Genomic DNA, 12,044 nt, shown 5'->3' with positions numbered 1-12,044 from the left:
CTGAATTCTGGCATCTTTATACCTTTTTCAAGCTGTTGTCAATTAGTAGAGAAATTAATTTCTGTCTTTGTGTCCTTCGTACAGTCGAGCTTGTGTATGGGTGCCGCAGAGAACTCCCCTTTCTCCTCCCATCGAGGGGAGCTCGTGCAGCAGGAGTTCAGGAGATGAAAGCGTGTTGGTCCAGGTGTCCATGATGGAAGCCTGGACCATCAGCAAACAGAAAAAGAGGAAATGGCTTTTGTTGAGGGAAACAAACTGTTTTCCAGGCCAGCAAGCTGTGATCGTGGACTTTCTGCCATATGCACGTTTTTTTTAAAGAGAGAGAGAGAGAGAGACAGAAGCAGAACCTCCCGGATCACACGGTATTCCCCGAGAGGCAGCACGAAGGTCCTGTCCAGCCTGCACCAAATCGCCTGTGACCCCTTCGCCCTCCGAGTGTCCTTTTGTCCCACACTCTCTGCTCTTGGAGCCTCACAAGGGCGTTTTTAGCATTGGCAGACTCTGTCGGCTGATGATTGAACATGGTTTTTGGTGGCCTTTCAGCTGAAGGATGCAGCTCCTCTACTTTTTTTTTTTTTTTTTTAAACATCTTTATTGAAGTATAATTGCTTTACAATGGTGTGTTAGTTTCTGCTTTATAACAAAGTGAATCAGTTATACATATACATATGTTCATATGTTCCCATATCTCTTCCCTCTTGCATCTCCCTCCCTCCCACCCTCCCCATCCCACCCCTCTAGGTGGTCACAAAGCACCGAACAGCTCCTCTACTTTTAACTTGTCTTTGGTCTCGTGTCCTTACTCTTCAGTATAGAATGCTGTTGCGCATGGGACTTCTGCAACATGAAATCCCATGATTGGGGATTGTCACAGGAGTGCAGAAAACAAGCCAGACCTTCGTTAGAAACGGGCTTTGAAACACTGATGGCTAAATTTTAAGTAGCATGATCACGTTGCAGCCTAAGGGTAGGGAGGATCTATGGGGATTCTGGCATCCTCGTTCCAAAAGAGCATTGAGGGGAACTCAATGGAAGCAGAAAACACAGAACAGTCTCAGGGAAACCTGCCGGACCTGGAATGTGTGCGTTTTCTGTCACACCTCTTCTGGGTGCACCTGGTATGGCCCAAGTAGTCACACAGTTGCTCCTGGCAGTCGGGACTTCCAGCTGGGTCAGCCCAGAGCCCTGGTTATCTTTCGAACCATTGTTTGGGTCACATATGTGTTCTGTGGCTCTCTCCCTACCACAGGTAGAGAAATGAACTGCCTTTAAAAAAGGAGAGAAAAACATTTGATTACAAGTTCTTCAGACCCAAACAGTAGCTTTCCATAGGGTTTTTACCTGGAAGCAAAGTACCGTAATGGGAAGAAAGTGGGTTTGTTACCTCCTCTAATAAAAAAAGAGCTGGAACTCCCGGTGTGGACGAGGATGTGAGGAAATTCAAATTTCTGTGCTTGGCTGGGGACAACGGAAATTCTCAAGTTGGAAGGCATTTTTGGTTCTATAAATGAGGACTCCCCAAAATATTCATATCTTTTGATCTAGAAATCCCATCTTGGCAAGTTTATCCTGACAGTTCTATAAATATCTGTGAAAAGATGTTCATCTCAGTGTTCTTTAGAATAACAAACATTGCTGGCAACCTCAATGCTCCACCACTGAAAGTAAAGTGAGTTTCGATTTTTATCCCCCTGATGGGACATCACGCAGTCAGTATAAATCACAAGTATAAATTATGTGTCAAAGTGGGGGAAATATTACAGTCTTATGTGTTAAGTAGAAAATCAAGCCCCTGCCCCAGAGCCTAGCCAAGACCAGACACCCAACAGGTAATTGGGAAGCGTTTGTTCCAGTTGAAGCGGTCGGCTTTTACCTTCTTCCTGCAGCAGCCCCTACAGAGGACCCTTGTCAACGGCAGGACTGACCTCCCCAACCCCATGCTGACGTGTACCCCCTGAATGGGAGGTGAGGGTGCTGACTGAACGAGGAGTCCGGTTGTACTCCCGGCTGCTCTGGCTGGAAAGCACTCCTGGCCACCTCCACCAGGACCTTCTGCCCCACTGTGAGGCCCATGGGTGCCCCAGCGGGAGCCTCTCGCCCGGCAGAGGACACGGTGGCTTTGTCTCGTCTGGGAGAACTCAGGCTGGCTGGGAAGAGCCAGGAGGCCGTGCCAGCCGGCCCTGACCCTGCCGAGGTAGCACCCAGGGCCACAGGCAGGACAGGGAACAGACAGTATGGTTTGGTGGCTTGTTAAAAACATAAGTGGTGACAGTGGAGGCGTCCCTCACAATTTGAGTTTTTTTTTCTCCCAGTGATGTGTGCTGGAGGGTGTCCCAGGTCAGTTGGTACAGTTCACTTTGGCCGCCACAGAAACGAGACCAGACTTTCGTTGTGTTTACTTCTGCTTGGCGAGGGCAGGACTGGTTTGTTGCTTTAAAAAAAAAAATTTATTTGTTTGTTTGTTTGGCTGCGCCGGGTCTTAGCTGTGGCGTGTGGGATCTTCAGTTGCTGCACGCGGGCTCTTAGTTGCGGCGTGCATGTGGGCTCTAGTTCCCTGACCGGGGATCGAACCCGGACCCCCTGGTTTGGGAGCACAGAGTCTTAGCCACTGGACCGCCAGGGAAGTCCCTGTTGCTTTTTTTGGTTAATTTTTCATTTCCACAACTAATATTTGCCGTCCACTTTGTGCCCAGCCCTGACCTGTGCACTTCACACAGGTGGTCTCGGTTCACGTTGCCCACGGTCCGAGGAGCGGGAGTGAGGAGACAGGGGCCCAGAGGAGCTGAAACCCTGCAGGAGGCTGCACCCTGTGGGGGCCGGGTTAGGTCCAAGGACGTCTGATCCCAGAGCCGTCCCGTGACCCATACTTGGGCTGCCCGACGCTTTCCTGGCTTTCCCCAGGAATCGGCCTTGAACGTGTGTTACTTCCGTAATCAGAGGAGGGGTGCAGGGTTTTATTATTTAAGTAATATTTTAAATGCAGGCCAACGGATGCAGGTGTTTTTCCTAATTCCACATGGCGCCTCTGCAATAGAAATTGTTTTTAACGCTGCTGAACGGAACGTTCCACGATGGGGCTGATGAGGCTGAGGGCCTGCGTTTTGACGGTTTGCTCTTTAGTTAATTTAAATTTGCCCCACGTGGCTGTGGCTGCCGCCCCTCCAGAGTCACTGCCCCATGGCATCCGGGGACCAGGCACCCTTGTCCGGGGCCCTGCCGCCACCCTCCTGCCTGCTCCCCCCAGGACCGAGCTCCGCCCTCCACAGGGAGCCGAGCCTCGCGCCCAGGTGGCCCGTCTTTAACCCCTTCAAGGGCAGGCCCGGGGTGGGGAGTGGGCGGGGCCAGCAGGACGCCCACGGTCCAGCCGATGGCCTTGGCACAGGGCCTCCTGCTGCCTTGTCTGTTGCTCTGACAACACCGGAGGGTGGAGGATGCCCGAGGCCGGACTCCAGGCCCCGCCCCGCCCCCCCCCCCCCCCCCCCCCCGCCTCCACCCCATGCGGTGATCCCACGGGACCCCCACTGGCTCCTTAAGAAGCAGAGCCCTGGGGTATGTTTGCTCCTGCGTCTGCTTGAGGAATCAACAGGAAGGGTCCAGACTTCCCGGGACCACCAGCACGCTGACCTCACCCTCGCCTCCTAACTTCATAGCCTCGTGTGCAGTAGTGACGCTGACGCATAATTAACGCCGGTTTTGAGGGTCGAGGATGCTTCTTTCACTGTGTCCTGGGGGTAGTTGGTGTGTCCTGGAGTTGACAACGGCAGGGAACACTGCCCAGAGAACACAGGGCTGCTCTGGGTCCCCGCCCACGTCCTCACCCTGACCAGCAAGGCAGTGAGCGTTTATTGAGCGCTTGCTGTGTGCTGCACTCAGGGCTGACCACTGTGCCTCGCTCTCCCTGACTCCCCACGCACCCTGTGGAGTGGGGTCCACAAGCGCCCCTTTGTGCAGGCGGGGAGGCTGAGCCGGCTGAGGTGAAGTCACCGGCCGGAGCTCACAGGGAGGTGAGGTGGAGCTGACTCCTGACCTCCACCCTCGGCTCTGTCCTCCCTATCCCGTCCTTCCCTGGTTCTCCGGGTCCTTAAATGGGGTGGTGACCCTTCCTCGAGACTTGCGCTGTTGTCATCAAACAGGAGGAGCCACGGGTCCAGGGGCTGGCACAGGGCTGGGAGCTAGTAAGTGCTCCTCTTTTCGCCTTTGTAACATTGTAGCTGAATTTGAACTTGCAGTGGTGTTGGTTCAGTACCCGGATGTGGAAGGGCGTGCCCCCTGCCGGGCCCTGCCTGGGCCTCAGTGTGTAGAGCTGGCCCTTTGTCAAGGGCAGAAGGGGCCGTTTCTCCTGCCCGCTCGCTCTGTGGTCACTTCCATTGACTCTCTGTGGTTGAGAAACGCTGACCACCTTCTGTCTTTTCTGAAAGCTCTGGGGTCCTGACTTCAGCTAGTTTTAGTTGCTGGCATCTCCAAGGCTTTCAGAGAGTTCTGCTTCCTAAATATTAACAATACAACGTCTCCCATCCTGGAGAAAGGGATCTGTGCTTCTTTCTAAAGCAGTTCACTTCACCATGGGTGATCTCCTTTGCTTTTTAAAAGTAGCATTTGTTACAGTTTCAACAGAGGTTAAACTTGGGTTGCCCGGTTTTCATGTTTTCCTGTGGGTTGCAGAAGCTCCAAACAAATGTCAGGCAGCACATGGGAGCTTCTGTCATCTGGTGGGGACTGAACAGACCTACCTTAATGTTTTGAGGAGAAAAGTTCTGTTAGATGTTAAATTTATTTTTAGTTAGAAGGAAACTGAGGCGAAAGCAAGCCATGATTATGCAGAGGAGAAATACAGGTTAGACATGCAGAAGAATCTCTGATGGAGAAGAGCACTAAACACCACAACTTGTGGGTTTTCTCCTCGGAGACTGTATGGGGATGGAAGTGAGTGTTTGGTGAAGACCCGCTTCCTGCCGGGTGTGCTGCTCTGGCTCGTTTACTCCAGCAGCTTTATGATGAGGTGAGGAGATGTCTCCTGGTTTTACAGACGGGCAAGTGACTAGTGGTAACTCCCGTCGTAAAATTGGTGTTTCGTTCCCTTGCTTTTTTATTCTCTGCTTTTATCACATAGGTTTGGCTCTCTAAAGAATAGTTTGCTTTTGCTTGTTTTTTCGTTTTCTTTTTTGTTTTTTTTTTAGCTTTCTATAAAATGGCTAAACTTGAATACCTTACTTTCTTTTTTTCACTTTGTATTTTGTTTGTAAGGTTCCTACATGTAGATTTCGTTTACTCGTTTTTTCACTACTGTAGAATAATCCCTTTAGCTACAATGTGTCCATTCTCCAGCTGTGACAACAGGCTGTAGCGAACGATGTTACCCCGTCTCCTATGGTGCCAGCACAGGAATTTCTCTTGGGTGTGTGAATGCCTGGGGGTGGGATGGCTGGGTTGTAAAGTATGGAATTTGAACCTTGCGAGATGCCAGATAGGCTTCCAAAGTGGTTGTACTGGTTTCTCTCTGTGTAACATATACGGGCTAGTGACTCCCTTTAAGTTTGGACACGGGAGCTCAATCAGGTCTCCTCCCGGCCCCTCACAGTGCTCTGTTACACCGGAGCTCGTCCAAGTGGCTTTATTCTCCCTCTGGGTCTGTGTGGCCCTGATTCCCACACGTGGCTCCTGCCCGTCCAGGCCTGTGGTTCTGGCGCCACAGTGGGAAAAGGTCAGAGGCGCCACAGTGACCGTCTGTCTCGCTGGCCTGAACCACACGTCCTGCAGGAGTCCCCCTCCTGCTTCGTGCTGGCCTGTTCGCTGGCCAGGAGTGCAGGGCCAGCCCCCGCGGGATGGAAGTCCATCCTCTTACTGGTCAGATCTTCCCAGGGAGACAAAGCCACGTCCCTAGAGCCTGGGTCAGGGAAATGCTGTCTGCCTGGAGCCTCCAAAGGAGCAGAGGCGAGAAATGAGAAATCTCTGTTTGTGCAGACTCCCCAGTGGGGAGCGTGTGGTCCGCAGTTAGGGCCCTGCTGTGGACCCCTCACCAGACAGGGCGTGGCGATGCTTTTGCTGTGAAAATGGCAAAATTGGGAGCCTGGTACCCCAGTGTCTAGAGGAAACCATGTTTAGACTTGCGGGCCTGGTGTGAACGCCTGCCTGTGTTTTCAATCACACACGCCCATCTCTTCTGATTAAAACAGGAAGAATGTTTGAGGTAGATGTAGGGGTAGAATAGAAGAGCGCAGAGGCAGCGTGTTGAGACACCACCGTGTAGGGGGGCGGGCTCTGGAGCAGACTTCCCTGGGTCAGATCCAGCCGTGCCGCGAGGCCCTGGTCTCCTTGTTGGCAAGGGAAGTGGCAGTAAAAGCACCAGATTTGGGGTCTGAAATCAGTGCTTGAGGCCTTGCCCGGCCTGTAACTCACCGGGAAGCTGAGCTCCATCCATTCTGTCCGAGGGTCACTTTTCTCTGCTAGAAAATGGGGGAAAGAATCTCTAACTCATGGGGTTGTGAGGATCAAGTGAAATAACCCTGGGAAAAGGGCTGTGCAAATTACAACCTGCTGCGTAAATATCGGGTGTTGTCATTACTGGTTTTTTAATGCTTTGTCTCTCTTTCCTTACTCGAGGCTACGTTTCACCAGATTTTTCTTCTCTAAGAAAAGAGTACTGAGCAGAACTGGTTCCCTAAGAAAAGGGAAGTCAGATGCTCATTTCTTCCTGTTCCAGCTTTAACAGGATCATCAGCTCTCTGGATACGTCCTCGTGATCTCTTTTTAGCACACGGTGGTGCCGTGGAAAGTTATTTCAGGTAGAAATATTTTGTATGAGACAAAGAGACAGGGATTATTTCATCATTCAACAAAGAATTATTAACTACTTAATTGTGCACGGAATACGACGCTGGAGTGTTTTGAGGGTCCTTGGGGTTGGTTTTAATCAGATGTGGTGAGACACACAGATATGGAAATGGCTGTCACGAGGGAGAATTGATTATATTCACAATTCCTTAGAAAGGGGGCAGGGCACCCCACACAGGGCCACTCAGGGAAGCACCAGGGCTGGTCAAGAGGCAGAGGGAGTGGGGGGAATGTAGACGGGAGCCTTTACTGCATTTTCTACGAGGAGGAATGGTGAGGCGGGCTGAGCAGGCTGAGGGTTGGCTGGTTTGAATAATTTCAGTGGGCTCGCGGGCTTAGGGGCTGCCCTGGTTGTCCGGTACCTGGCCCTGAGCGACAAGGACAGCAGGAGAGTAGCCCAGAAAGTGAGAGGTGGGATGTGGGCTCTGGGTGGGTTGGTTTGCATGTGAAAGGCCAGCTCACAGGCCAGTTCTTTCCTGTCTCTAGAAATTCGCTAACCCTGGGAGCAGCAGTCCCTCCAGGGACAGCTTTAACCAGATGGTAAAGCATCAAAATACAGAAAATAAAAAACACAGTACATAGCAGAATCAGGGCAAACAAAACAAAAAATATGCTGGATATAAGGCCTGTGATGCAGGGTTCTTTCTTGTAAAAAATATGAGGAAAAGAATTTTAATTGCAAATGCAGAACTGTTGCTCGGTATACGTGGCGGGAAAGGAAATGTATCAATCAGTGTGGCCAGGGTAATGGAGATGAATCTCTGGTGAGTGGCCATTATGGAAATACTGGCTACAGTTCATTTCAACAGGTGTATAGCAGGCACCTGCCCCCTGCCAGGCCATTGCGAGGAGCCCTGAGGAATATGCAGAAGAACAGAATGGGATCCTTGATCCCGAGGTCAGCCCTGGCAGGTGTGGGGCACGTGCGGGCCCAGCCTCCTCCTCGAGTCCGTGGCAGACGTCACCAGTTGCCCACAGCGCAGTGCCGTGGGGGCCGCCAGCCACCCGTCAGAGCTGCTTGTCAGCCGGGCTCTAGGGACCCTCGGTCCATGGGGGAGGAGTGGTGCTGGAGGAGAGAAGGAGGGGGAGCTCCAGTCAGCTCACCTGTGATAGAGACAAGACCTGGTTGGGGGGGGGAAGGAGAAACTTGCACCTGTGTGGAGGGAATTGACTCCGTGGAAGGGTTAGGAGTGGCGATGGGCCTTAAAGGATTTGCTCCTGGCCTGGTGCAGGGCAGAGGGCCCGCAGCAGGGGGCCGCTGTATGAGAGGCGCAGCAGAAGAGCGTGGATGTGCTTTGAGGGGCAGCGGCAGGGAGGCGTGAGTGTGGCTCCGATGGTGCTTTCTAGTGCGGGAGCAGGACCAGTTGGAGCCTTTACCCGAGGCCCCGAAAAGGGCTGGCACCCGTGGACCGAGCTCTGAGACAGCGGAGACGCTGACCCCTGCAAGGTCAGAGCAGCTTCCAGAGGGGTGCGGAGGGGGTCAGGGCAGGCAGGGGGGCTGGGTGGGAAGCTCTCGCCAGGTAAAAGGCGATGAGCGTCTCACCCCCTGCAAGTGGCATAGGCATGCAAAGGCGCAGGCCGATCCAGGGGGCTGAGGACCTAGAAATCTGGAAGGGTTTGGGGGCCAGCTCGACAGAGGGTAGAATGAAGGTCAAAGACAGCAGGCCTGTTTTGAGCCTGAATGATTCAGAAGGTGAATGGAACCCAGGAGCAGAGCCACTTTGGAAGCTGTCGGGGGACTCTTCTGACCAGGGGTTCACGAGGCGGACCTGCAGCTCTGGAAGGAGCGTGCCAGAGCTGGAAGAGCGGGCGGGCGGGCGGGCAGTGCGCATCGTGGGGAGAGGCAACCACGGGACGGGGGAGAGGGGCAAGGGAGAGCTTGCGGGGCGGCCGGGGCGGGTAGCACTGCAGTGCCTTCGTCACGGGGCCTGACGTGTGAGCAGGCAGACAGCAGAACTGAGCAGCAGTCCAGAGATAGGCCAGACTCGAGTCGAAGGGGAACCTTCGTATGGGATCGGGGGGACACCACAGTTCAGCGAGGTGATGAAGGACTTCTTCATGAATTCTGCTAGAACAATTAAGAACCATTTAGGAACTTGATAGAGGTGGTTGAACAACATTGTGAATATACAAAATGCCACCGAATTGGTACACTTTACAATGGTTAACGTTATGTTATGTGAACTTCACCTCGATTTTAAGAAGAAAAGAACCATCAGGAAAGAGGCCCTGTCTCACACCACGTTCCACAATAAGCTGCAGGTGGATCAAAGATTAACATGTAGAAAATGAAACCAAATCTGGAGATGATGGTGGCGATGGTTGCACAAAAGTGTGAATGTACTTAATGCCACTGAGCTTGTGCACCTGAGAAAGGTTAATGTAGGACTTCCTGGCGGTCCAGTGGTTAGGACTCTGCGCTTCCACTGCAGGGGGCCCGGGTTCGATCCCTGGTCGGGGAACTAAGAATCCCACGTGCCGTGCGGTGTGGCCAAAAAAAAAAAGGTTAATGTAAATTTTGTGTTATGTATATGTTATCCCCCCCACAAGAAATGAAACCATAAAGGAACTCATAGAAAAAAATGCTGAGTTCCTTTATACTCCTGGAGTAGAGAAGGCTTTTATAACTAAGAATCAAAACTCAGAAGCCATAAAAAGAAAAGATTGATAATTTTTTTAAGGGTTTGTTTTTTTTTTTAAAGCAACTAGTGCTCAGGCTTTTTTTTTTTAATGAATTTTTTATTTATTTATTTTTGGCTGCGTTGGGTCTTCGTTGCTGCGTGTGGGCTTTCTCTAGTTGCGGTGAGCGGGGGCCACTCTTTGTTGCGTGCGTGGGCTTCTCACTGCGACGTCTTCTCTTGTTGTGGAGCACGGGCTCTAGGCGCGTGGCCTTCAGTAGTTGTGGCGCATGGGCTCTAGAGCACAGGCTCAGTAGGTGTGGTGCACGGGCTTAGTTGTTCAACGGCACGTGGGATCCTCCCGGACCAGGGATCAAACCCGTGTCCCCTGCATTGGCAGGCGGATTCTTAACCAATGCACCACAAGGGAAGTCCCAAGATTGATAAGTTTTTCAAATAAAAATCTTCTGTAGCTTAAACACAACATCAAGTCAAAGGACAAATGACCAACTCATATACAAAGAGCTCTTAAATATCAAGAAATGCAAAACCCTGCAAGCAAAGACAGAAATTCTCAGTTTACCAGAAAAGAAATACAAGTGACTCTTGAAATATAAGGAGATGTTCGACCTATACTTTCTCCTCTGTCTTAAGGGCAAGAATCCAAACACTGAACGACTTGCTTTGTTGGGAGGCTGATAGATTCAACCCAGCACAACCCACGTGGACGGGAAGTGGGCAACTTCTACTGAAATGGCACCTGCATGCACCTTTCAACCAAACAACCTTGCCACCTAGACATACACCCTGAAGGCGCACCTTCACAAAGTTGGGATAAAACATTCCCAGTGATTCATTACAGTCAGATGTTTAATAAACGAGAGATTGGGTGTCACACAGATGATTTTTGATGAGAGATGGCCAGAATAAGCTGTACTTCACCCACACAGAGGAGGAGCACTGCACCAGCCCTAAGACAGAGGAAGAACTCTTGGCCTGTTTGTGATAACGAAGTAATCTCCAGAATACGTTAAAAGTGAAAAAAACTGGCGTAGAATAGGGTGGATCTGTAGCATGCTACCTTCTATTAAAAAAAAAAAAAAGATAATTTTCTTATTTTTGCAAAAACAATTGCTTTGAAAGAAGAAACAGTACATAGTTAAAATGATTAGCCATGGGGAACAAGAGGGGAGAGGTGGAGGAGACAGGAATAGAAGCAAGATGTCACTGGATGAATCTTTTTTTATTTTTCTAACTTTTGAACCAGGTAAATGTTTACGTATTCACAAAAGAAAATAAAATTGAAAAGTAAAACAGCAAAATCTATAGTTGTGAACAAATTTATTTTGAAACGAATGAATCTAATCGTATATCAAGTTAGTAACATAAGCACACAGAGAAAATAATGATCACGTATTTGTAATAATTCGAACTTTAAACATAATACTCTGGGGCTTCGCCGGTGGTGCAGTGGTTAAGAATCTGCCTGCCAATGCAGGGGACACAGGTTTGAGCCGTGGTCCGGGAAGATCCCACATGCCACGGAGCAGCTAAGCCCATGTGCCACAACTACCGAGGCTGCGCTCTGGAGCCCGTGAGCCACAACTACTGAGCCCGCGCACCTAGAGCCCGTGCTCCACAGCAAGAGAAGCCACTGCAATGAGAAGCCCGTGCACCACAACGAAGAGTAGCCCCTGCTCGCCGCAAGTGGAGAAAGCCCGTGCGCAGCAACGAAGACCCAACCAATGCGGCCAAAAATTAAATAAGTAAGTTAATTAATTAATTTTTTTAAATGGCAGTATTAAACATAATACTCTGGCCATATCATTACTGAACTATCTTCCAAGGACGGGGGGTGGGGTAGGAGAGTATTGTTTAGTGGGTGTATCAGTCAGCTTGGGCTGCCATAACAAAGTACCCCAGACTGAGTGACGTAAACGATAGCAATTTATTTTCTGAAAGTTCTGGAGGCCGGAAGTCCAAGATGAAGGTGTCGACAGGGCTGGTTCCTCCTGAGGCCTCTCTCCTGGGCTTGCAGGCGGGCGTCCCTCTGTGTGTGTGTGTGTCCTAATCTCCTTTTCTTACAAGGACACCAGTCAGATTGGGTTAGGGGTAAGCCCAGCGAACTCATTTTAACTTAATCACCTCTTTAAAGACCTGTCTCCAAACACAGTCACGTTCTGAGCTGTGGGGTTTAGGACTTCCGCACCTGAAGGGAGTGGGGAAGGGGGTGCAGTTCAGCCTGCGCCAGGAGCATGCGGTTTTAGTTTGAGGAAGGTGGGAAGGTTCTGGGGGTGCATGGTGGCGACGGTTGTACAGCTGTGTGAATGTGCTCGATACTGCTGAGCTTGCACTGAAAGATGGTGAAGATGCTATGTTTTACCCCAGTAAAAAATAAAAATGAATTTAAAGGGGCTGAGGGTGCCGCTGAGAGGGTGACAGAAGGGGGCCCCAGGCTGTGTGCGGTGGGCGCTCGTGGGGGACGGACAGCAGGAAACAGGAGTTCGTGGTCTGACCACACAGAGGGTTTCTGAGTTTGAGGTCTGGGCGGCCAGCCGTTCCAGCCGCTGTGAGCACCCCCCGCCCCCCCATTCT

The 12,044-nt window shown here is 51.0% G+C and overlaps 1 protein-coding gene across 3 annotated transcripts in view; it reads left to right on the top strand.

Moving 5' to 3' along the window:
- The window catches only part of MGLL (monoglyceride lipase), a 103,312-nt gene that overhangs the window by 64,769 nt on the left and 26,499 nt on the right, over positions 1 to 12,044 (top strand). The window lies entirely within an intron of this gene.

The sequence above is a fragment of the Eschrichtius robustus genome, chromosome 12 (genome assembly GCF_028021215.1).
Source record: "Eschrichtius robustus isolate mEscRob2 chromosome 12, mEscRob2.pri, whole genome shotgun sequence".
In the NCBI taxonomy this organism is placed as follows: domain Eukaryota; kingdom Metazoa; phylum Chordata; class Mammalia; order Artiodactyla; family Eschrichtiidae; genus Eschrichtius; species Eschrichtius robustus.
Note: the sequence above shows the minus strand (reverse complement) of the source record. Positions and strands in the feature narration are given on the sequence as shown.